At 42.1% G+C, this 27034-nt stretch overlaps 1 protein-coding gene and 1 long non-coding RNA gene across 3 annotated transcripts in view; one reads left to right on the top strand and one right to left on the bottom strand.

Annotated features, from left to right (window-relative positions):
* PTPN1 (protein tyrosine phosphatase non-receptor type 1) overlaps window positions 1-27034 on the bottom strand; it is a 71507-nt gene that overhangs the window by 35461 nt on the left and 9012 nt on the right. The gene's annotated exons all lie outside the window — the stretch shown is intronic.
* On the top strand, window positions 20834-25643 carry LOC103669666. Its single transcript, XR_570357.2, has 3 exons — window positions 20834-22531; window positions 23174-23408; window positions 25491-25643. It is a non-coding gene; the product is annotated as an uncharacterized LOC103669666 (long non-coding RNA).

The raw sequence follows: 27034 nt of genomic DNA, 5'->3' as shown, positions 1-27034 counted from the left end.
CAGTAAGCGAGCATACAGGGGTGTACATTTCCTGGAACTCTCGCGGCAGTTGCCAGCCGAACAGGCAGATATATATATAAACGGGGGGAGGGAGTGCTAACCTAAAATTTAAAAAACCAAATCTTCAAAGTAACGTGTGGACCAAATTTTGTTAGTTATAAATCTCATTATAAAAGTGAACATTAAATTTCTGTATAACAAAGTATAATATTTTTATATACACTCTAAGAAATATAAAATTACCCAAGTCAGAGGTTAAATGCCTTCCAAGGTGAAAGCAATACTGTGTCCTTTATATATGGAAATTAGTGGAACAATATCATTTACTATAAAAACCTTAGGAAAATATTTTTATTATACTCATACCTTTATAAAATCAACATGCAAGAAATCACATACTCAATACTGTTGAATTTTAAGATAAACTACAATGTTGAGATAATAAAGAGCTTAAAATTTAGCTAACCAACACCAACCCTGTTTCGGTTTAAGTTTTCAAATGACTGTGTCTTGAATAAAAAGAAAAGATGCTGAGAAGTAAACCAAGCACCTAAGAACCTTCTGTGGTGGCTGAAAGGGAGACAGGGAAAGAAGGGAAAACTGTCAGCACTTAAGAGGCTGCAGGATGTACAATCATCTTTCCTGCCAGAGTCTGAGAAAGTGCTGAGTCTTCTACACGAGTCCCGGGCAAGGTTAAGATAAGGGAGTTACAAATCACTAATAGAACAAGTATGCCCACGTGGGAAATGAGATGGAAAAAAGCATAATCAAGTTGCTTTACATACTCCCCACAAGTGAGGGGAGGCGGGATGGGGGGTATGGAATGCCCTTCACAAAGTTGGCAAGGGGAACATCTGGTGGAGACGGTGGAGCCGATTCCACGCTCTGATGTACGCCCTCCACTCGGAACACAGAACAATGGTCCATTAAACACAGAGAAAAGCACAAAGGCATAGCTAGGCTCAAAACCAGAATGAGAATGAATGCAAAGGAAACAAAAGCCCTCCCACTCAAAATGGCCTGTAAACACAGTACCCAAAACACAGCAGATGACTAGTTTTGAAAAAGATAACCGACAAATCTGCTAGGAAATAAATCCATTCCACGTGAAATGTATTATACACCCTGTCAGACACTTTCAAGATAAACAGACACAAGATCAGGGATAAAAGAAAGAAACCTTTTAAAAAAGATGTTATCAACAAAAACAGGGAGAAATGAAACCAGAATAAGTAGACAGGAAAGAACAAATGAGAAATCTTGGAAATTTAAAAACAAAAACAAAACACAAAACCTCAAAAGAGAGGATAAATGCTAGATTGAACACAGTCAAAGGAGGAGTAAATTGAAAGCCAGGACGGAGGAACAGAGCATGAGAAATAGGACACAGAGGAGAGAGGCCACAACACACACCCAAACAATAGTCAGTACCCAGAAACATCAGGGTGAAGTTAAGCTGCAAAATATTAAGGATAAAAATCTTCAAAACAAATTATCTTTTGGAAGCTTAACAGAGCTTTAACATTATCACTCAATTTTTAACAACTCTATAGTTACACAGCCATTTAAAGTAAAGAATCTTAAAAATATAGAAAGGGACCACCGTCATTGACGATGACCCTAAATCATTTACAAGAACAAAGCCACTTTATGTATTTGTAGTTAGTAGCTATTTTTGATTCCTAAGGTCTTATGCAGTTTTAGAACTGAGTATGTTCCAGCTGCAATAATAGGATTCATTTAGAAATGGAGGATCTGACCTTTAAGAAAGCTCTGTGACTGGCGAGAGCATATCGATATGGACTTCTACTACTGAAAAACATTGATGCAGATAAAATTAATTTGGAAACAGCATTCTGAGTTCAGTACAGTAAGCTACTACAACCTTAAATTATTTGTACATCAAGTAGAACAATTAACAAAGAGGTATGAAAACTGCTTTTTCAAGTGTCACTGATTCTAAAGCCTATTTTTACAGTCCTTATTACCTGTTTTTTCTAAAAAATCACTTATGTTTTCTGTTAAATGTCATGACTTTCACCTTCGGCAGAAATCAATAGGCAGAAAATGAATCAGACTTACAGTAATTGATGTCAATAAAACACACTGGAACCAGTATCTTTTTAAATGCTGAGAACCACAAAGCCATTCCTGTAAGAGAACAGTCTCAAAAACGGAATCTACTTTCGCTTCTGTTTTGTTTACCTTCTGCTTTCCATAAGGACAGTTTAAGTACTTCAGGCCCTGGGGTGCTGGCACTTGGCCGGAGGACAGTGGTACAGCTGACTAAGGACACAAGTAGCCGGCAGACACGAGAGTGGAAGGCTTACACCTTCCTTTACAGGGAACCGGACTGCCAACCACCAGTTTCCTTCCTCCACGGTTAATTCCCCTAAGCTCAGTGGTCACAGGGAGGGACCTTCAGAACCCACACGATGTTCCCTCTGAAATAACTGAGAGCCATGCTTATAAAATGGATATGGTACTTCTGTGGATAATTTAGGAGGGGGAATGGGAGGAAGACACAATGTCCAAATGAAAGTAGCTTTGGTTAAAAATTCCTTAAATATTGCGACAAAAGTACAAGATCCTGGGGCCTTAACCAAGGGTTTTTTTGCATTATCATCATCGAACAAATAAACTTTTTAAATACTTTCTAGAGGTAATACGTTTTTCTATATACCACTTAGGGGATCAGGGATGAAGAAGGAAGACATTACCAATGCCCCCAAAGCACTGTATTAGTTCTTCAGTGAGGCCACAAAAATAAAGTGATTTGGGGAAGAGAGGAAGCAGGTGACCAAGCTCTTCAATATGACTTTCCATAGAACTCTGTAGAGGGATTAAGGAAGGTAGGCTTAGATTCAAAATATGAGTCCCTTCAACTCATCTAAGTATCAACTGAGCACTGACCATGTGGCAGGCACTAAGGATATGAGGATGAGCAAGACAGGCAGATCCTTGAGTTCCTTGAGTTCCACTGGGGAAGACAGTCAGATACACTAGACGTTACCTTCTGAGCTAGGTGCTGTCACATGTCACTCCCACAAACACACCCACAACCATTCATCTGGGTTACACGGCATTAACAATGAAACAGACAGATTAAGGCCCGTGAGCAAGTGGACATTCTACCTACGCCCCCACCCCACCATCAGGGTCTGCTCACTCTTGGAAAGGCACCTGCATCTTTTTGCTTCTTCCTGTGGATTAAATTTAGGGTTTCAGCACTGAAATGTGCCTAAGAACAATAGTATCAGGCTGTATGCGTAAAAACACGTGCATCAGACTTTAGGCACAATTTAAGGATAACCTGGTCTAAACACAAATTTCTCATCTTTTTTTTTTTTAGACCCCAATCCATGAGGGAGATGCAACTCACAGACATAAGGCTAGTTTAGGATGTTGCTACAGCCAAGAGCAAAGGTCCTAAAAACTTCAGGGCTTCAGAAGAAAATCTCCTCAGGCCAATTTGGTGAGAGAGGGCTTCCTGACAAAACGTAAAGTCATCGGTTTAGTGTACGCTTACTATTTACCATGTCAAGACAAGCTAGTCTTGTCATGAGGTTACAAGAGACAAAACCCTTGTGAGCCCATAGCCTGTGGTTTTCTGCTCAGGCGATACTCAGGGTGACTTGAAATCCCTACCCGAGAAAGCATATCTGAATGCAGCAAGTGAAAGTAACATCATGGGAATGGCTTTACAGCCACTCTGAGTTATTTTAAAGTAACGTATTCATCACATCAGCAGTGAAAAATTGTTAACTGGTGGCACGCTTGCTCATAAGACATCTGGACAAGGAGCCCCACCAGCACAAGATACCACTGCTACAGGACACAGGGGCCCTTGAAGTGTTTTGGAGAAAGGTTTACTTTGTTTTGTAAATTCTATGAGTTTTGACAAATGTATAGCAACATGTATCCACCATTACAATATTAAACAGCATTTTCACTGCCCTAAAATTCTCCCTATTCATCCCTCCCTCTCTCCCCACAAATCCCTAGCAACCACCGATCTTGTTACTGTCTCCATAGTTCTGCCTTTTCCAGAAATGTCATATAGTTGGAATGATATCATATGTAGCCTCTGTCCACTTCTTTCTATTAGGCCGTCTTTTTCTTAATATGCAGTGCTCCTTATGTACTCTAGGCACGATGTCCCTTGGTGGTCATATATACTGCAAATATCTTCCTCTGTATCAGTTGGTTTTTGCTGTGTAATAAACCACCCCAAAACATAGGGCTTACAACAACTGCTTATTTGCTCATGATTCTATATAAGCAAGACAGCTTGTCTGTGTTCCATGTGTTGTTGACTGGGCTCGAGTGTATGCACTTATGGTCAGCTGGTGGCCCAATGGCCTCATTCACACACATACCCAGTGCTTGGCTGGCTACTAACAAGGGTGATGGCAGCCATTTAGCCACATGTCCTTCATCAACCAACAGGTCAGCCTGGGCTTATTAATGGGGCAGTGATTATAAAATTCTCAAAAGCAGCAAGAGAGGGCAAGGCTCAATATGCAAGTACTTTTTCAGGCTTCTGCTTGTGTTATGATCACCAATATTCCATTGGCCAAAGCAAGTCACAAAGCCAAACACAAATTCAAAACTGGTTCTCAACCTCTTTCTGGGAACCACACTCAGAGGGGCAAGCAGACAGGGGTGAGAATTTGAGGCTAATCTGCAAACAACTGAATGGTATCTTTTGATGAACAGAAAGAAGTTCTTAACGTCAATGTAATTCAATTTACCAATCTTTTCTTTGTTTTTAAGGTTCGCTTTCTGGGGTTGTCTTGTTTAAGAAATATTTGCCCATCTCGAATTCATAAATACAGTCTCCTACATTGTTGAGAAACTAAAGAAGAAAAATGTTTTCCACACATCTTACTTTATATCTTATGTCTCACAATGTTGGAAGAGAAGGTACAGGCAACAATGTCACAGGTCTATATCCCTTCCAACAGCTGGTCACGTGCACCGGAAGTGCACCTCTCGTAAGAAAGCCTAATTAACTTGGCCTAACTTGGTGCTCAGTGTCCGCTGGACGCTGTACACATAGTGATCTCTCCTGTCCTTTGCCGCCTGATCTTTGAGAATATCAGTATTTTTCTTTTTCCCATAACTTCTTTACGTATTTTAAAGCCACCAATTCTGTCTCTGCCGGAAACCACTCTTCCAATTTATTTGTTGTACATTTAAAAACTTTTATGTATGAAACTAAATTTAAGTGTGGGAGGATGATCATGAAGCTGTCAATGTATTAACAGTGGAGAGGCTACTGCTAGTTGGCAAGATGATGAGTGGGTTTTTAGTTTTCTATTGCTTTCCAATACTTCCTACAGGGAACATGCATTGCCTGTGTAATTAAAAGTTTAAAAGCAGTTTTAAATTTGCATGCATTCCAAACTATTGACCTTTTCCTGTGCAATTTCCTTTACTGCTCCTAGCAGTAGAAAGTCTTTCTTCCTCAATATGGTAATATCACTTTTTAAAAAAACATTTAATCTATCTGGAGTTTATTTTCCTGCAACAATTTTCAACTACGCCCATTATTAGCCTTTAAGCCTCACACTGTGCTTCTGGTTCAATCAGCTTACCAGTCCCACCACACTCAGTGCAATCTTTGTGCTTGTGTATACAGTAGCTCAAATTGTATATTACAGAGAGCTCCTCCTCCCTCTCCCTAAATTGAAATAGTAACAAAATGCAGCTGCATCTGATAATTCTGATTTCAGAATGAACAAATCACTGTTTTTCAGAGATAGACGAACCATTACAATTACGTAGAGTTGTTTTTTAAAAATGATGATGCAGCCTACACTCATTTTTTGCAACTACTTAGCAAATTAAAAATCAAAAGGAACACAAGAGATTAAAATATGGGGAATTTTAAAAACCTACAATAGTAGTTCTGTAGTTAAAATGAATACTATTACTTTATTCTTCTGTAAGGAAAGAATGGCCAGGATGGCTCCGATACAAAAATCTCTCCCATATTTATCTAGTATGTATTACTATGTATATAAACTTGTAGCAAAATAAAAGAAAGAATTAAAAACATTAAATTATTTCTAGTCACCATGTTCATAAGCAGTTCTGTTTAAAAAAAAAGGGGGGGGGCAAAGTGTTGCTTACCACATCAACTGCCTGACTTCTAAGTTCAGGAAAAGCAAATTTGACTCTATTATTAAGTATATTTAATTAAAATGCACCTTTTAGATAATATCCAGGTAGTAGTTTCTCAACAAATTAAATTAGTACATCTTCCCGCCCTGTCAACATATTTAGTGAGATGAGATTTTTTTTTAAGGGTTCTATCCCTTCCTCCTCTCCACTCACAAGCCTTGGGCTTTTGGTCTTCTGCCTTCTTTGAACTGAATACACGAAAAGCACATTCTCTACACAACGGAAAGAGGCAGTGAATCTTTGCTAATAACATGCGATCAATTTTTAGAAGCTTTTTAAGGCTGATAGATGCCAAATCCCTCCTCAAGAGGGTTTGCTCAATATCTCAATGCCACAACTAAAACTAAATAGGAACCAAAATCCATATACATATTGCTAGACACAAACTGGGGTCACTATTGTTACAGAAATAACTGAAGCTACAGAAGACGTAATATCCTTTAAAGATACTACAATTAGCTAAATACTCTTCCTTCCAAGGCTCACTAAATGACTAGCAGGAAAATAAATCCCAAGGGCCAAATGGATCAAACATTTTGCAAAAATCAGGATAAATAAAGAACTTTAGAAGCACTAAATCTAGGGACACTTTCATGTAACAGCAATACATAAACTCAAAAAAAAAAAAAAATCACTAGCAGAGTGTTTGTTTCCCTACTGTGCTGAAAAGCAAGCTTCACAAGAATACTCATGGCGAACAGTATAAAATCTCCCTAAGTTATATTCATTAGAGGACAGGATAGTTAAAAAGCCAGAATTGTAGAATTCTTCAAAGGTAATTGGTTTTGCCACCCAAATATATTCCTTAAAGCAAACTCTTCCACAAGATGCCAAAGTTGAGTTTTGACAATGACCTTCAGAATCAAAACCACAATATATCATTGTACTTGGAGCCAATTTTTGCCCTTGCATTTCAAGTTGTGCCAAGTGTTGATGAGGCAGGTAGTTAGGTCATGGTCCCCGTCAATGAGTTCCCACTTAGAGGGGGAAGACCACCTGTGGCCACAAACAAATACTGCAGGAAGTACTGATCAGAGGGGAAATCTACTCCGCAGGAAAAGGGGCACCGCACCAAGGTCAGCTAGTAAAAATGGGAATAGTAAATTCAGGAGTAACTAAGTGCTGAGCAGCCACATCTGGCACAGAAGAGAGATCTTCCTGGACCTGCTGATCAGTCGCTTCTCGTTGCAGACTTTGACTGGCGTCAACTGGAGGAAATAAATCACACAGCTATGTCCAAGCTGTTTTGCCCAGTCTGTCCCGGCACTGTTGCTTGAAAGAAAACCCTGGCACGGAGGCATGGGGTACAGAAGGGATGGCCATTCCTCCTCTCGGCAATCTCAGAAGCCTGCTGCTTGGGCCACAGACTAAGCCCCTGTCATCACAGCAAGGTCAGGAAGGAGAGTGGGTCCGCACCGCACTACAGTGGCCTGTGCCCCATGTCAGTGTGCCCAGACTCCTAGGGATGCCCAGGGCACAAAGAACACTTCCTAAACTTCCTACCTCCATTCAACAGGGCCAGACAGGCTTTCCGGAAGAGATGAGAGAGGGGTCTCCCCTGCTCAAAGCAGCAGACACTCACCAGGTCTAGCTTGTTAGGCAGCACAACCCAATTCCTGCAGCAGGGCCCTCAGTAAGGGTTTACTAGCTGTGAGGTCAGAAAGCAGCAGGGGAGAGCTACGAATCTGGAATTAAGAAAAGAGCTACAGCCTGAGGGTGACAGTGCGTACAAAATGACTGCAATAAGAAAGCACTGACAGCCGAGCTAACTTTGAGAGTTCTCTTCTCTCTTTGACCTCCTCAATGCAAGGCTCACGGGTGATTTTCCAGTAATGAGTAATTTCCTGCCTAGGATACCCAGGGAATGGCTGCGTGTGAGAGAAACATTTCTTGGAAGGATGTGCCTCTCCCAGCCCCCTTCCCCTGCAGGCAGAGCCATGTTCTGATGAGATACCTTCCTGGAGAAGGCAACATTCCATCCATGAATGTACACCCGCCCTACAAATCTGGGATGGAGCAGGCCAATGGCTGGGATATCAAGAAGGACCTTCCACAGAACTGCCAAGCCAGGCTGAGGAGGGACTCAGTTTAGTACAAAGCACTCCCAAATTACGACATACTGGGACTCTCTGCAAACAATATGCAGGCAGGAAGAGCAAGCGTGGTCTCGCTAGCTCCTTGTGCCCAGCAGGGCTTGCCAAGTTCATCAGCTCCCGAGAAGCTGCACTCTGACTGTACTTCCAGGCTGATGGGCACCTCAGCCCAGACCCTGGACGGTATCACCTCCTTCCCTTGATCTTTCACCTTCCTCTCAAAGTCCAAAGTACAGGTGCTTCTGGCTTCTCCGATCCCGGACCATTCAATTTTTTTTTTCTTCTTTGAAAAAAGTACTTGTTATGGTGCTAGGATTTACTTCAAAACAAATCTGGGCTAGGAGGGGTTCATGGGGTGGGGTGTGGGGAGTTCAGATGAAAGACGATGGGCCCTGAGTTTATAATTTTTGAAACTAGGTGATGGATATATAAGGGCTCATTATACTAATCTCTCTAATTCTACATGTTTGAAAATTTTCTGGAAGGAGAGTCTAAAAGCTCAGTTTTTCAAAGTAAGGGGATGGTATACTGAGATGTATGTTTCTGAGTGATTACTCTGGTTTTAGCATTGGGAAGGTGGCAGTGGCAATGGCAGTTTTCCCTTCCTCCCAAGTTCCTCCACATAAGTGAAGAGAGCAAGAAGGACAGAAGCCTAACTCAGACGACAACTAAAACAAAACCGGGACAAGGCACCCATATGATTCTGAAAGTACAAGGACGTGGGGACAAGCCACTCACTGAGACCCATGTGGCATCAGCATTTGTGTGGGACGAAGGTGAATCAAGATCGCAGGTGATTCTGACAACTCTGGAAGAACCCCCAAATCACCAGCAGGTGCTCGCTGCAAAGTGTGATGGCCAGTGTGTGTTAGTAGTCACACCAGGAACGGATTCTGTAGGCTCCGATTCACAGGCAAGGCCAAGCTCTCCGGCCATCCAAGGTGCTGGGGTGTTCCGGGCCCTACAGACTCTCAAAACTGCTTAGAGAAAGGCCCTCCTAGGACAAAGCCCCACACTGAGGAAAAACTTCTAGGAGTAGGACACACTGAGCAAATACAGGCAAAAGGGGGCTAAGGACAGAGGAGGCTGCGATAAAGTAAGTCTGATGGGAGGAACGGGAAGCAGATCTTAGGCAGTACAAGGTCATTTTAAAATAACTCCACAAAGACATCTGAAGAGGGAGCTGGAGAGCACTAAGCTAGACTATTTGACCCACCCCTTCCTTCCTAAAACTACAAGGAAACTGTTCACTTAAAAATGATGCGAAGACAAGGGGCAGTTGAGTTCCACACAGCATTATTCTAAGGAAGACAGTAAGGGACACAGCAGTATCTCTACAGAAAATAAAAGCCAGTTAGAAAGACGACCATGCAGGGGCGCCTGGGTGGCACAGCGGTTAAGCGTCTGCCTTCGGCTCAGGGCGTGATCCCGGCGTTCTGGGATCGAGCCCCACATCAGGCTTCTCCCCTATGAGCCTGTTTCTTCCTCTCCCACTCCCCCTGCTTGTGTTCCCTCTCTCGCTGGCTGTCTCTATCTCTGTCAAATAAATAAATAAAATCTTAAAAAAAAAAAAAAAGAAAGACAACCATGCAGATGAAAACTCATCTAACTAGCAAACAGAAATTAAGAAAGTGGCAGAAGCTATGGAAGAACAATATAGACGAGAATGAGAAATCAAGAATCAAGGTCACTGAAAAAAAGAATGATCTGAAAAGAGAAGTAAAAGAAATCAGGAAAGAATTAAAAATAAAAGGAAAATATATTTTCAGAAATGAAGACCAAAGAGGACCATGAGTGCAAATAAACATGTTTAATGCCTTAAAAGAAAAAAGAGGGGAGTCAAAAAAATTTTAAAGAAATAAACAGAGATAGGTTCCTTGTACTATTATTATAATTTTTCTGTAAAATTTTTTGAAATTATATTTAATGTTTTTAAATTAAAAAGACTTTTTTAGAGAGAGAGGGTACAAGCAGGAGAGGGAGAGAGAATCTCAAGCAGACTCCATGCAGCTTGAGGCGGGGCTCGATCTCACGACCCTGAGATCATGACCTGAGCCAAAACCAAGAGTCACTTAACTGACTGTGCCACCCAGGTGCCCCATATTTAAAAAAAAAATGTTAAGCTGCATTTAATATATTTTTTTTAAAGTAATCTCTACCCCCATCATGGGGTTTGAAATCATGACCCTGAGATCAAGGGTTGTGTGCTCTACTGATTGAGCCAGCCAGGTGCCCAGGAATTTTTTTTTTAATAAATGAAGAAAGATTTTAAACTTTTTGAGAGAAAATGAAAGAAACAGATGACAGGCAAAGAAGATCAAACACACACATAACAGTCTGAGTCCCTGAAAAAGGAAACGAAAGCAATGTAAGAAAAGAAATACTGGAAACTCTAAGTCAAGACTTTACTAAGGTTTAAAAAAAAAAAAAAAAGAAAGAAAAGGTTTGAAACTCTTCACTGAAAGAATACACTGATTTTTTGGAGAAGAATGACTGAAAATGGCGACCACGGCATGGTTTAATAAATGATTAGACTTTGAAATAAGAGGATCTAGCTGAAAGACCCAGTGACTTCTAAGGGAAAGATAATTAGGTTGTCAAACATCCACAGCAATGCTTTGCACCAGAAAATAACGGAGTAACTTTAAATTACTTAAAGAAAAAAAATGTGATCCAAATGGTTCTATATTCAGGCAAAGTGGCCTTCAAATTAAAGGCTTCAGACATACTGTTAAGAACATGCGCCATCAATTCACAGAATATTGTTCCGTAATCTCTCCTGAGAAATCTGACAGAGAATGAGCATCAGGCAGCCAAAATGACGAGGGAGATTTGGGGGAGAACGGGTAGTTAGCCTTTGTATTTGCTAGTAGATTTAAGACACAAGGACAGTGGTAGGAAGACTGGGCACTGTGTGATAACGTAGAGCAAATGATCACAGAGAAGTAGGGGAGGCAGAACGGAAAGAGTTTTTATCTTGCTGACGGTTTTATGGATATCGACTGAGAATCTTCAAGTACCAACTGAAAGTAGCTCAAATCAGATGCTGGGGAAGAGGAAGGGAACAGGAATAAAAGGCCACTAGGTAACATCAGTACTGCTCACAGAAGGCATCACAGTAATAGCCAAACACGGAGGGCACTAAGGGTACATAATGAAGATTTGGTACAGAAGGAATCATTAGAAAATACAAACATTCTGGGACGCCTGGGTGGCTCAGTCGGTTGAGCATCTGCCTTCAGCTCAGGTCATGATCCCAGGGTCCTTGATCCCATGATCCCACCTTGGGCTCCTTGTTCAGCAGGGAGCCTGCTTCTCCCCCTGCTTGTGCTCTCTCTCTCTGACAAATAAAGAAAGAAAATCTTAAAAAAAAAAAAAAAGAAAGAAAGAAAACACATTCTTTTTTTTTTTTTAAGATTTTATTTATTTATTCGACAGAGATAGAGACAGCCAGCGAGAGAGGGAACACAAGCAGGGGGAGTGGGAGAGGAAGAAGCAGGCTCATAGCGGAGGAGCCTGATGTGGGGCTCGATCCCATAACGCCGGGACCACGCCCTGAGCCGAAGGCAGACACTTAATTGCTGTGCCACCCAGGCACCCCAGAAAACACATTCTTAAATACCAAAAGACTAAACCATTTATAAAGTTCCTTCTCAAAAATTATAAAAATAACATGTTCAGAGTAGAGAATACAAAGATGTAACAAAAAACTTTAAACAAGGTTAAGAGTCTAGTCATTGTCCCCTCTTCCAAACTTTTCTCCAAACACATGCAAACATAAATCATGAATTCTTACTGCTTGTTTTTACACAGACAGGCTCACACTATACACATTATCTTATAATATAATCTCGTAATCCGGCCATCTAACCTGCCTGCATTTACTCATTTTTTTAAAAAACTGGTTTTCTAAGTGTATCAATCATGTTAGCAAATAGACTAAATCTGCCTCTCCCAGTACTTCAGCAATAATTTAATTTTATCTTATTACTTTACCTAAAAACCTCCAAAATAATGTTCAATGAAAGCTGGATTAAGTTAAAAATAACTTCAGCATTTTACCAGTTAGGCTTGAGATATAAGTTTTCCTATTTAAGTAGCTTCCTTCTATTCTTATGTCATTACTTTTTAATCATTAAGACTGCTAAATAAGGCCGGTTAGAACTCAACAGTTATTTTTTTTTTTACCAGGGAGAGTCTAACCTTCACAGAGAGATGCTATTCTGGACAGAAAGAGCTCCCTGCCTTCTCTCATTGCCCAAATTCTAACTTCACAATCATACCTAACTCGTTTTTTCTCTTTGGGCCTTTCCCATTTGCTTGGATCAAGTCCCTTGGCAGTCATCTCCTGCTTTTAACTCTTCTGCAGCTGACTCTCTGCTCCATGTGCGTTGGAGCTACTCATGCAACCGGACAAGCAGCATCGATCACCCTGGCTTCTCTCCGGCTCTCTTCATGATTTCTCAACTCAGTCACTCTAAAACAACTTCCTTTTCACACACCTACTGTTTCTTTCCTTTTTATAGCCCAAATTGAAAAACTCTCATTTAGAAAATCCAAGCAACACTGAAAACCGGATCACATATGAAGATCCTATCACCACTGAGAATCAACTGCCCACATGCGTAACAACCAGGCTGGTGCTGATCTTTTCGGTTCTTTGTCCCACACAGCCGTGGTCACGGACAGTCAGATGATCTGTTATCACCTGAGAATGTGCACTCAAGAGTAAGAGCAAAGATCTCAAAGCCTCCTTTGTTACTGGTACTTTCCCTGGATGTTTACTCTTCTACTAACTCTGCTTTTTTAAGAGGCGACTTGACATTTTTATCACTGTCAGGCCTTTTTCAGACACTGCTGATACTTCAGTCCATTCTGAATGGCACTAAATGGTTCTCTCTTGGTTAGAAACAATCCAGAGTATCTTTCAGTAGCCAGGTCAGAAACTATAAACTAGCTAAACAGTCTATAAATAACCAGTAGACTGGTAAACTACATTCAGACTGACAATTCTGTTTCAACCTATTTCTCTTACAGGTTGGTAGCTGCTTTCTTAAACAGGTTTAGGGAAAACACATGGGGGCATGACAGGGGTATATGATTAGGGGAGGAGATGCTTCTTAAGGGCAGGAAAAAAAAACCTTATCATTAAAGCATCAAAAATAACATTACTAACACAAAAGTCTATGGAAAACAATACAAATGAATCCAAGTGAAACTGAGGAAATCTGAATAAGATGGGCAATTGTATCAAAGTCACTATCCTGGTTGTGACATTGTACTAGTTTTGCATAATGCTACCATGGGGGGCACTGGACAAGTGTACAATGGATTTCTGTATTATCTCTCACAACTGCATATGAATCTACAACTATCTCCATAAGAATTTCAATTAAAAATGTAACTGACAGGAGCGCGTGGCCGGCTCAGTCGGTAGAACATGTGACTCTCGATCTCAGGGTTGTAGTTTGAGCCCCACACTGGGTGTAGAGATCCCTTAAAAATAAAATATTAGAGGGGCACATGGATGACTCAATTGGTTAAGCGTCTGCCTCTGGCTCAGGTCATATCTCAGGGTCCTAGGACCCAGCCCCGCATCGGGTTCCCTGCTCAGCGAGGAATCTGCTTCTCCCTCTTCCTCTGTCCCCCCTCCCACTCGTGCGTGCTCGCACTCTCTCTCAAATAAATAAACCTTTAAAAAAATAAAATCTTAGGAGCACCTAAGTAGCTGAGCTGGCTGAGCATCCAATTCTTGACTTCGGCTCAGGTCATGATCTCAGGGTCGTGAGATTGAGCCCCGCCTCAGGCTCCGTGCTCAGAGCAGAACCTGCTTAGGATTCTCGCTCTCCCTCTGCCCTCCCCCTCACACTTTCTCTTGCACCTGCACACTCTCTCTCTAAAATAAATAAATCTTCAAAAAAAAAAATCTTAAACGATTGGCAGAATACAGACAAAATGTTTATAGTACTTATATTGCATAGTGACAGGGATGAAGCAAATTTTTATTCTTTGTTTTCACTTTACAACGAAACACAGTATAAATTAGAAATATAAGAATTCTTAACAAGGTTGAAAGGATATAATCAAGACTTTGGACATTTAAAAAATATTTTATAAAACCTCAAGGAATAGGAGGAAAGTAAATACAGGACTGTTCAACAAATCACAGGATTCTACTATAAAACAAATCCTTAATTTTAAAAATCTGTACAACCAAAGTGAAAGTACTACTTTCTAGCAATAAATAAACTTCCAGGAGTCACTATCTCAAGAGGTGACATACTCCAGAGACCAATACTCTCGCCACGCATGCCTTCCCTGTGTTCCTGAAAACTGCTAAGCCCCTTCTAAATGAAAGGCTCGCCCATCCTCTCCTTCAGGCCTCACTTACCCATTCAGTGACCCCTTCAAACCAGCTTAAAGCCCAATCTTCAACACTCTCCTGGCACCTCTTATGTTTCTCTCCCAGCACTTCCTCCACAAGATTAATTGTTTGTGTGATGGTTTCACGCTGTCTCCCTCCTAGGACCATGAAAAAGACCACAGGTCTATGTTCCTGGTCTATGTTCCTGATCACTCCTGTCCTTGTCAGTGCCTAGCACACTGCCTGGCACCTACAGGTGCCGAATAAACTCATGATGAATTACGTGCCGGCATGATTTATATGAATTTATAGATGGCTGTCATAATGGTTTATAGGGAAAATTAGAGGACTCTCCTGTTCAAGAATAATTGTTAGGTAGATTACTCTAAGTGCTGAGTCCTTCATATGGTTCATTTCATTCCACAAACATTTCTGAAGGATTTACAGAAGTATCCAACTGTATATAGCAACTAAATTCTATAGTTAGCAAAAAGCAAAACCATATGCAATTAAGATTAACCTTGGAAAAAAATACCTTCAACTGTCAGCACAGAAGCCTCAGATACTTTAAAGCCCAGACCTCAACCTCTATCAAGGTGTGGTCTGCCAGGACAATGTGGTATTTAAAGGAATGTCTTTCTGTTTGGGGTGGGGGGGCAGGGAGGATAACTCTATGTCCAGTTTACCTAAGGAAGGTTCAATGTGTGCTCAGTGCAAGTCCACAAGGCAATGCTGGGCCAGACGTTATGGTACTTTAGGTACCGAGGACACGAAGATGTGAAAGACACGATCCCATATTCCCAGAGGGTTCACATGCCAGCTAAGAAGAAAATAAATACATACAAGGAATAAGAATATTACTTCATATAAAATGCTAAGTATTAAAAAGGAATAGCATGCTGCAGAAAAACACTATTTGGCATATCGGAAGCTGACGGATGTTCTTTCTAGTGGCTTTCTTTCTGTCACCAAATCCTGATTTCCCCCTAGGCAGAGAATTCCTTGGGTGGACCAAGGCCAAGACAGTGAAGCAGCTGAAGGCGACTGTGAAAGGTCAGAGACCAGGAGGGCCTGGACGCCCTCAAGGAAAGAGATGAGCAGGAAGGGGAAGCAGTTCAGACAACCATCCAAGAATGAAGACGGAGGACTCGGCCATCAGCAGGACGTAAGGGTGAATCAGAGAGCTGAAGATCAGGCTGAGTTAGTGCCACTCAGGATAGAGACATAAATGTAAATATCCACTGATTTTATAATCACCCAACGGATTTCTCAGAGCAGAAAAAATAATTCTTAGTGGTTAAAAAAAAAAAATCAAGCTTACAAGACAAGACAAAGCAGTGGTCAATATCACAAAACACATCTTCAAAAAGCATATGAAAGTCTACAGAAACCTATTTCATACAAATAGGATGTATTAGAAAATACATAAAATCTTTTGGGTATCCCACTGCTGATCCCATTTTAAAAGAATGGAGCGTATTTGCACAGGTTGAAAAAAAAAAAAAAAAAGACAAGTGCTTGAATGATTTTCTGGCAAAAACAATTACACATTTTTCAGAAGAAATGCTAGTAAATTATATAGAGAAAAAAATCTAAAGTCTCATTTAGATAAGATTTGCTAAAAAGCAATACCCACTGTCTGTAACAGCTTCTATGACCAGATACCCCCCCCATTCTGTGCCCATGATTAAGGGGGGAAAATGCCAGAAACTTCCCTCACACTATGCCAGAATGTACTTGTGGGACAATCTGTAGTTCTGGGGAGCCGCACGTTCCTCCTCCCGCTCCCCCTGACCCATGTTCCGGATTATGATGCCAGCCTGAACCTTTCAGAAGCGGTACATCAAACCCCCTTTCCGGGTGTGCACTGCACAGTGTCCTTTTCTGCTCAGAGGGAAACAGCAGCCATCAAGTCAGGGACAAAAAGCTGGGTGTGAATAAGCAGAGAACCTCCAGCTCTGCGGTCTCCAGCAGCCAGTGTAAAAGCACGAGCTGCTAAAGGGGAACACTCGGGCCCGCTCTCTCCATCATTGGGCTAACAGCCCAATGTCCGAGCATTTTGGTAGCGTTTAGTGGAAGAGAAAAACGAGGTACAGGTTGAGCTATGTGTTCAGGGAGAGGGATGTAATATCCGCAGGAGAGGAGAAGCCTGGAGCAGACGCTTTCCCACAACACTGCCAGGGCCAGGCCCTGCGGTGCCATTCAGCCCTCCCAGGTCCCATCTGCTAGACTGCCTGACGCTGCCCGGTCCTTGCCCCAAAAGACAGACTATCTGTGTACCACGTGAAACAGGAGTCAAGCCATAAGAGACCATAGTCAAGACCTACCCCAACGTCTAGCCTCTCTCCTGGCAGAAGACATGCTGGACTCTGAAATACCGCAGCGGGCAGTTTTAGAGGGGTAAGGAGGAAGTGCGCTGTATAAGGTCGTGGACTGTCATGGAAAGGTCTTTCCTGAAAACGAATCAGAAATCAGATCTGCAACCAAGGCAGGCGATGTTAATTATAAAAGCTGTTATTTTCTGCAATGGGGTATACGATAGAGGAGAAGGAGATTGAAATTCATTTGGTTTATAAAGTTTAGTCATCTGGGATTCTATAATTTCTCACAGCAAAAATAACGTGATAACTCTGCCACAACATTTAATTTAGAAAACCTCAAAAAGACTATATATTTCTTCCAAAAGCTGGAGATGGATAGGGTATTTGGTTATAGACCAGAGAAAGCCCCTGCTCAGAAGCGACAAAATGGCAACCAAGGAAAAAACAGGCCAATGCCTGGGGACCCAAGAGGAAAATGAACAGGGGGTAAGGAAGAGAGAGCCAGGCCCAAGCAGAGTGCCTGGGAGCTATCATTGCTCTCTAGCCCCAGAAACTCTGGCCTGACTGTGTTCCTCTCAGCTCTTATCTACTCCCTGCACCCCTGAATCCAGCCTGCCTCCAAAATCCACAGGAGTCCGTACTTACATGGAAGCGAAGAGCAAAATCACATTGAGTACCAGTGCTGCACAGCAAGGGGAGATATTAAGCCATACCCCTACCCACCGTCCCCACATACACACACATACATATTACCCCCTAGACAGAATCCGGAATGGTTCTTATTTGTAAAATCACTATCATGTGTAATATTAATCACTATCACATAGACTAATTCTATGGGGAAACTACCTATTGTATTAATAGGAACATTTCAGGTGTACTGCAGATTAAAAAGGTTCGCTGGGTGAGACTGGAACTTAATCACTAGAACACTGATTCTATAGAAAAACATGTTCAAAGTCCCAGACACCCAACTTTCAAACTTCTGAAGCAGACACATTTGTGTATCGGGGACTGTCTGTACGTTCATGCTTGGTTACCATTTTGACTCTACGCCAGCCAGAAACGTCCCTCTGAACATAGTTCCTGTGAACTGACCCAAATAGGATTTAAGGGGATGCTTTGGATGGTAATAAATTTTGAGGTACTCCACGCCACAGAAGACTGGCCATGGCTTTTATCCAGGCCTGTCGATTTAAAAAGGACTATATGGGGATATTAAAAAATAAATAAATAAATCTCAAAAACACAAAATTTTAACACAAACTGACCCTGCTCTAGTCTAGAGACACACTGTAGTTAGTTTTCTGGCTGTTTATTCACACCCCTCCCACTTGCTTCAGCCTGTGCTTGCTTCTATCATCCAGCCTCCTCAACGGGCACCGGCAGATCATCGATGCACCCCAAATGCAGAGGCAGCGAGCAACGACAGATGGGCCCGACAGCAGAAGAGGCAGTTTACTGCTAGTTTGCAGGCAGTCAAATGTCACGAGGTACACAGGAGAGAACCCACAGAGTTCGGTTACCATGTCTATAGCCAACACCACATGCCCTGTATCCTTATAGGGAAGCAGCCTCAAGATCCAGCACGTCGGTAATTGCTAGCGGTGGCTGCGGTAGCCATGGTGGGGGGGTGGTGAGGAAGGGAAGCAAGGAAGGGGGAAAACAGGACAAAGAGTACGATTGTGGGTGGGGACTCAGTGACACAGACTGCAACATGGGGACTGAATAAGCGCGCTTGAACCCAACACACTGGAACACAAATGCTTACTGCTTCCCACACAATCTTCAACACATTTTGTAAGACTCCTCCCAACAGCCCTGTCTTTAAAGCTATTTCTATTCTGTTCTTAACTGTTCTACCTCTGACCCTTCAAACCGTGTTTACAGGCATTTTTAGGTTTAAAATCCCAGTAAGTAGGGGTGGCTGGCTGGCTTGGTAGGTAGAGCATGCGACTCTTGATCTCAGGGTCAAGTCCCATGCTGGGTGTAGAGATTTCTTAAAACAAAAACAAAACCTCAGTAATTAACACCGAGGATTCAGATCTGCTGCTCTGACATAAGCAGAGTGAAGACAGGCAAGCGCTATAATCTAATAGGAAATCTCTATTCCGTTTAGACTCAGTTACTCTGACAGAAGGCAATCCTGGGGCTCCAGGAAAGTAACACATCTGCAGGAAAGGCTGCTGGACCAGGAAGAGCAGAATTCCCTTCGGGTCAGAGGTCTGCTCTGTGACCACTTACTCACACAGGGGTCTCAGTTCACTTGAGAAACAATCCTTGCCCCAAGCTGTGTACCATAGTGACAGTTTTAAAATAGGTGCTCTGCAAAAAGTGCTCTGCAAATTACAAAACTAAGTGCTTCTATTCTAAATTCGATTACAGTCACATAAAAATTCCAGTTTAAAAGAAAAACCTAAAAAAAAAAAAAAAATCAAATACAAGAAGAAGCCAAACCAACCCTAAGTATCCCTTCTTCACCAGAGTAGATGTGTCATTCCGCTCCAAGCTATAAAGCCGAGCCTGCCCAGGCAAGAAACAAGGCTTTCACATTTATTTTTATTCCTCTCCTCCTCTTCTCCATTCAAATAATACCGCTTGTTTCATAAGATCCAGAAGATGAGGGAAAGGTTAAGATCCACAAATAATAGAAAAATCTTCAGGGCTGAACCAGGGATAATATGTTAAGAAAAAAGTTAAAAACAAAAACCGTGACTTCGTTTCAGATGCAAATGCTTCACCTGCCCACAATTTTTTTTGCTCTGAACTTTCTGGCAAGATCCAAATCTCAGGAAATTCCAAACAAATGAAACCCTAAAGGCAATTTACTTAGGAAAAAGGATCTAACTTTAGAGACCCAAGCACACAGCCCTCATTCTTGTCTCATTCTTCACTTTTACAAAGTTGCACCAAACCAACCACAAAATCATATGCTAACAAGAGCTTTGCTTCCTGCAAGTTGACAACTCTCTGGCTTTTAATAAATGCCTCTATTTCCTGTCAGCATTGGTCAGTCTCGGCTACCAAACCCATGAAGTCTGAGGGAGGGAGACTTTCATACCATGGCTGTCCCTCATACTTGGCCAGCATGCTGGAACACAGCAGCTAATAAGCCACAGGGAAACTGCCCCTCCAGATTGGCATGGTCTGTGCATGGCACAGAGGCTGGGCCAGCTGAGGAAGACAAGGACAGATTACAGAGGAGACTCTGTTCCATTAGGTGTAGTATGTGTTTATGTGTAGGCATGAATATATCTGGGTTGAGGCCCAATGAAATTAAATCTGAGGACATACAAGGTACTGTGAGGGAGACACCCAGAATTATACATGGTTGTCCCTCAGAAGGGGCTTCTAACCTCACTGGGGGAGGGAGGGTATGTCAGACACAGAAAATTAATATAAAGCATATAGAGAAAACAAAGTGTGTGCTAAATTGATGGTGGGTCAGTAACACATGGTTCCCATGACACTATAAATGCAATGCCTCCCTATCAAGCAGTTCGTGAACCTTCTTTTTGGGGGGGGGGCAGAGGGGGGAGGAGAGAGAGATCTCAAGCTGACTCCCCCCTGTGCGTGGAGCCTGAAATGGGACTCAACATGAGCTGAAATCAAGAGTGGGACGCTTAACCAACTGAGCCACCCAGGCACCCCAATTCATGAACATTCCAAATAGCATAGCTCATCTGTTTGTTCAGGAACGACTTACTGGGCACTTTCCATATGCCAGGTACTATAATGGATACTGAGAGATACAAATGACTAAGACAAAAGCAGTCCTGACTCTTTTAAGACCTGACAGATGACTTGGAAATTAGTCGATAAATAGGCAATTAAATAACAGTGGATATGATTACAGTACAACCACACGACATGCTATGAAAAGGGAAATACGGGGGTCATGGGAAGACCTAAGAGGTACCTAACTTGGATCTGGGGAAAGGGGAAATCAGAGAAAGCCTCCTAAAAGAGGATGCCTAAGATGTGACTGAAAGGAAGAACTAGAATTAGCAAGGTAGAAAGTTCTAGGCAGAGGAAACAGCCGTGTAAAGGTTCTGTGAGAGACAGAGAGCATTACCATTTCAGGAACTAAACGTGTTTTGAAAGCGGCACGAGAGTGCAAGACTGTGTACGTGCATGCTCTGAATTCAAGGGCCATTGCTACTTCCTGAGTGAATAGCTGAGGCAGCCCCGGAAGAAACAAAGAGTCAGATGAAAAGGAGCAGTGTGGGGAGACCCCTGAGGAACTTCCCCAGTAGAGGATCAGAGAAGAAGCCCAAGAGGGAAAGCGAGGACTAGCTAGAGAAACAGAAGCTATAAAAAGAAAGAAAAAGGAAATAAGAGCAAGTTATGGAAACGGGGGTTAGAGAAAACTGAAGAAGCAAACAGAGGTCAGCCATGTTACACGGTACTATGATAAGGATGCAAAGAATCCATTGGATTAGCATCAAGGAAGCTAAAAGTGACCTTCTCAAGAATTGTTTTAGTGGCTTGGTAGGGTGGAGCCTAACTTCTCTGAGCCAAAGGGACTGGAACACAGAGCCAATGGACACAGTGACCTATTTATTTCAAACACTTTAACTGGAGAAGAAAACTGAAGAGCAGTGGCTGGAGGGAGAGTCACAGCTGGAGGAAGCCTGAGAATGTTTCAATGGTTCAAGTAAGATGACAACAGAGAGGGAGGGTTAAGGACACCTGACTAAAAGGTCACTAACCTGTTAGTGCAAGATGCCTTGAACAGGTGAGACAGGAAGGTGTCAAGAGCACAGACTTAATAAGGGTTGCCTCAAACAGGAACGAAAGGTCCCTTCTCCTTGTGAGAGAAATGAGGTAGGAAGGACGGCAGCTGAGTTTCAGATCTGACAGCCAGGGACTGGGGGAGACAGATCAAGGCTGAAGACTGGATTTCTAGTGGCCCAACCTGCAAGACTGGGAGATTTTCTCCACTTGGAAGATTTTCTTCCCTTAGCGCTTAGGAGCCTGCGCGCAGAGAGAGAAAGGCTGGTCCAGGGCTAGAGCTGGTCACGTATGATTACAACTAGCATAATAAAGGCAAGTAATAAAACACTTCCCCAATATGGCAATTCACTGAATAGGAGGAAAGCTTGACCGGCTCCTAAGATTAAGATACACACCCCCCCTCCATCTTCCCTCCAACCCCAAGTGTTTTCACTTTCCTTAGCAAATCTGAAGACAAAGCATAATCGATGAATCAGGGATCTTCTCCAGAGTCTGGACTTCTATAAAGAACGCCTTTTTAGAATTCTTTCTTATTCACTTCCACCTTAAAAATGCTTGCTTCCCCCGCCACCCCCTGCAATATTTTGGCCATTTAATGGCTATGTTTTAGTGATTCTCTTGAGAGGCTCGTGAACTATTCTTTTTCTACTCCATACATCTACTTCTGCTATGTTCTACAGACATGGGCATGATTTCAAAATAAGACAACAAAACACACACACACACACACGCACGCACATGCTTAATCATCCTGCTCACCGTTAAAGGAGAAATAGTCAGAACGTCTTTTATTCTACTTGTCTTTTATTCTACTTGGTCATCTACTGGTAAGAAAAACTCTCCTTTTCAAATCTTTAATTAGTAATCAAGGACTATTTTTTATCACATGCAGGACAACTCCTGCACATAATCTTCACAGCTAGAATTAGAAGAAGGGAAAAGGGAAGAGGACTCACAACCATAATGGTTCGCAGATACCAATTCTGACAGCTTCTATGCGGCAAGGAAGGCATAGTAAGCATGTGAATGAGAAACAGGCAGTAACCGGTAAATCCTTCAGAATTTCTCAAGATGAACACTTCTGCGTCTAAACTTAAGCAATCGTAGTCTCAGAATTTGTAATCATACCTAAAGTGTTTAAATGCCTGAAACTTAAAGCCTATTTGCTAAGCCATTTTAAAGAATAATTACCAGCAAATTTAAGTTATTTTATAAGGTACTTGACTTGAAAGAATCCCTCAAACAAAGCCATCTGTGTACTAAAAACTGCTAATAAACAGACCACATAATGGGATAAGCCAGCCAACATCATTAAAAATATCCTTTAAAGTTCACAATGAATAATTGAGACCTTTATTCTCATAGTGTCAGCTGCAAATCAGGGGTCTAACCACATATTTTCAATTTATTCTAAGCGAGTCAGGCTTAAAGATTCTTTATTTTGCCTATTTAAATATATAACACTTCAGCTTTTTGTACAGACTGAGGACGCTCTGCATAAACTCTTTACACCAGAGTCACCAATCATTACAGTGAAGCTGCATTGACCTGCGACTAAGCACAGCGCACCGTGCTCTCCGGCTCTAAGCCGACGGCACACCAACCTCCTCCTGCAGACGACATCGACACAGATGACTTCACTGCGTGGGGGCACACGGCCAATGCCATCCTGAGAAGGCTTCAGAGGCCATCAGCGCAGTCAAGGTAAGAAGTAACGGCACAGGAAACAGAAAAGGGAGACAGGAACTCTATATGGGAGGGCAGACAATACACATGAATTGTGTGCTAGGGCTGGAGGAAGGGTTAAAACTGAAGAGAAAGTTAAATATGTTCGCATGCTTTCAAACGCAGGTAATGTAACACTTAATATGTAGGGCAAGGAGGAGCGTGCCCAGATTAGGGGTCTGGAGAACACATGGGGCTCATGCCTGCTTGCTCCTGGGATCTCCACTTAGACATTACATTTATAGACTATCCTTACCTGACAGCTCCTCCATCTGTTTTTCCTGCTCTCAATCCCAACTACCTCCCTCTTTCTGAGGGTGCCCTGGTCCTAGGGCTGTGAGAGCTCTTATCACTCTGAACCGAGACTGTCTCTATTCAGCCCCTTTGCTGGCTGGACTACGAAGCTTCTAAGGGCGAGGACCAAGTGTCTCTTGTCCACCGCTTCTCCTCACTGGCTAGTGAGGGCCTAGCACCAGGAGCTGTCCACGCATCTGTCGAGTGAGTGAATGAATGGACTCTGCCTGCAAGAAGCTTACAATCTAGAACAGAGAGGAAATGAGGATGGATGAAAAGCTTCATGGCGAAATTAGTCTTCAGGTTGATTTTCATTTCACATATACAAAAAAAGGATAAAATGGCTAATGCCATCCTGTCACATGATTTAGGGGAACTAAAACACTGAGCTGGTTTTGGGATCCCCTTTTGGGATTCAGCTTTGGGGGGAAAGGTACACAACTCAGAACTTTTAATAATGGTAAACAATCTTATCTATTGTTTGTTCTAATTTGTCATATACAACATATCTCTATGGACGATGTATCTCTATGGAATAACAGACTTTAATAATGGTAAAGAATCTTATCTATTGTTTGTTCTAATTTGTCATATACAACGTATCTCTATGGACGATGTATCTCTATGGAATAACAGATGCTCAAGAAGGATCAAAGAAAGAGAATGACCTACAGTATAACAGGTCCTTCTGCTCCTGAACAGGGACAGAGACCTGAACAACACACACTCTTTGTAACCTGTAGATTTACTTTACTTGTATCATGACTACCATTTATTGCATTCCTTGACAGAGGAAGATAGAGAAGCCATCTAATCATGAGTTCAGACACATGACAAACGGTATCATCCCTAACCAAGTCACAAAACGAGTCATTAAAAACACTACTTCTTCAGTTTTTGTGCAACTCATTCTTTTTATCAAGTCCCAATTTAATTTCCATGTTGGTCATCAAAAACAGTTCACGGAAATAGCTGAACACGGGACAAAAATACACTTACATTCAGTTGCCCAAGGTGGAAAAAAAATGGTGGCAGCTTCCAACTTCCTCAAAAATAGCAGAAAGGGGCTAAAGATGAAGAGGGAAAGGGGAAGGGCAGGAAAAAGCACCTGGTTCAAGATTTCATCCTGGATTTTAATGTCAAGGGCATTCTCCTAGGCATTTTCACACTAGCCACCAAACTTTATCTCTGGCTAGTCTTCCCTTGCTTTGATCTTTCCTAATGACAGTGTATCAATTACTTAGCAAGGCTAAATACCTTTTTAAAATCATCTTAATTCTAATACTAATAACAAATGCCAAGAAAAAAACCCAAGTTGGACGAGAAGCTGCAAACTCAAGAGCATCCGAGGACTGGGTGGTTCGTGTAAGGGAGAGCAGTGTGATCCACCGTGGAACTGTGCTAAACTAAAGAACACACACGTGTCCGTCTGGCAGGAGTGGTGCCCCTCAGCCTAGCAGACCACTGCCAAGGTAGGCTCAGACAGTGTAGTCTTCAGATTTTAAGAGAAGACCAGAAATCCAGATTTGTATGTAACTTCTCCTGATTTAGAAACAATGACAAAAATTTAAACTCTTCTTGAAAAAAACAAAAAACGAAAAACCAAGAACCACTGTGTGGACCAAACAAAATAGGACTGCAGGTGCCCAGTTTGTAACATGTAGAGAAGAGGACAAAAAATTGGGTAAAGGTCTGAATCTACAAACTATCTCTTCTATGCCCTAACAAATCAGGAGACTTCGCACAACTCCTTGTCTCTCTTTGCAGCTGTGCACCAGTGTGAGCGTGACCACAACACTGCTGTCCGGTTGGATTCAGGACACGGGAGATCTCAAGCAGAGAAGAACATCAAGGCTCTGACACCTAATTGTCCTCCTAAAACATCTCCTGCTATTAAAGCCCAATTTATGGTGCATAATATATGGTAGTGAATGTAAAGCACTTTGCACAGTGCCCGCAGCACAGAACAGAACTCGATAAATGTTAGCTGTTTACTGGGTTTTATTACAAATGAGGGTAGAACATGGATCAGACTGTGTGTTCCTCCCTTGAATGGGAGGTATTAGTCCAATTACAAAACCCGATAATCCTTTTTAGACATAAAAAGTATTTCTAAGGAAAGAGTTTCTAAGGAAACCACATTCATCAATGTGGTATGCAGCAATTTTATAAAATATTCTGATTTATGCCCTCACTGGGCATTGTCTTCATTTTTAAGGACCTAATAATGGATTTTTAAAGTTTTAAGTTGAGTTACTATGAAAATGTAAAGATCCATCTCACTTTTAGATAAGGGGGAACCACATAACATACAAAGCTACCAAATCCAGCAAGGCAGGACATGAAGCCCCGAGTTTTCCAGAAAGGTTGCCCCATCCTCCTGGCTCCTTGTGCGACTCTGCAGTTGTGGAATGTTAGCTTCGAGTCACGCTGTAAGGCTATCCCATCTAATCACCACATTTTACACATCCTGCATGTAACTCTTTCAAGGTCCCACAACAGTCGAAGGCCGACTGAGAACCCGGACCCAGCCATCTTTTTCCATTACCTCACAAATCCCTGGGGACAGCTCTGTCCACGGTGGTTGCTTAAGGGTGGTAGCGGGGCAGCCTGGGACTAAAGCCTGGAAACACAACTGCCCTGTGTGAGACTGACCAGCACTGGGGAGAGATTTAAGGCCCAGCCCTTAGGAGCAAAAGGCCCTACCGACCGAGGGCACAGGGTGGGGAAGGTTTCTGATACACAGCCAACCAAAGCCTCGCTTCAGGAGTACTTCTCAGGGTCAATCATGCTCTTTTAAAAATCCTCTAATATTAACTGTGCCCTTTTAGCTACCAGCCTGGAGCAAGAGTTCCCAGCCTCTATGAAAGAATCTAATTCACTCCCTGGAGAAGCAGAGATGTCGCTAAGCAAAGGAACGAATGATTTTAAAAGAATGTTACTATGCTTCAAACTGTCCAACTTCCAAAGCACTGAGAAAGTATCTTGTGAAATGCAGGCCAGTGGAGAATATAGACTGTGTCCTACATTCGAAATCTTTCTAGAAAGCATGTTTTAATGTCAAAGGATATAAAGCAAGCTGTGAACAGGAGACTAAAATTAGCTCAAACCACAAATAACCTAACATACTTATCACTTCCTCATGATCAACCTACAAAAATCAACATTAAAGGCATTTACCAAACTAAGGGCGTGATGCGAATTCACGCCTCTAACTTCAGCTGCATCCTTTCTTCCTTCTGAAACAGACCTGACGTGTAAACATAACCAAAAAATGGCATTTTATTAATTTGAAGGCAAGTACGAGGGAA

This window comes from Ursus maritimus, unplaced genomic scaffold, assembly GCF_017311325.1.
Source record: "Ursus maritimus isolate PB19 unplaced genomic scaffold, ASM1731132v1 scaffold_22, whole genome shotgun sequence".
Classification (NCBI taxonomy): domain Eukaryota; kingdom Metazoa; phylum Chordata; class Mammalia; order Carnivora; family Ursidae; genus Ursus; species Ursus maritimus.
The sequence above is the reverse complement of the archived record's forward strand: the minus strand, read 5'-3'. Positions and strand labels throughout refer to the sequence as shown.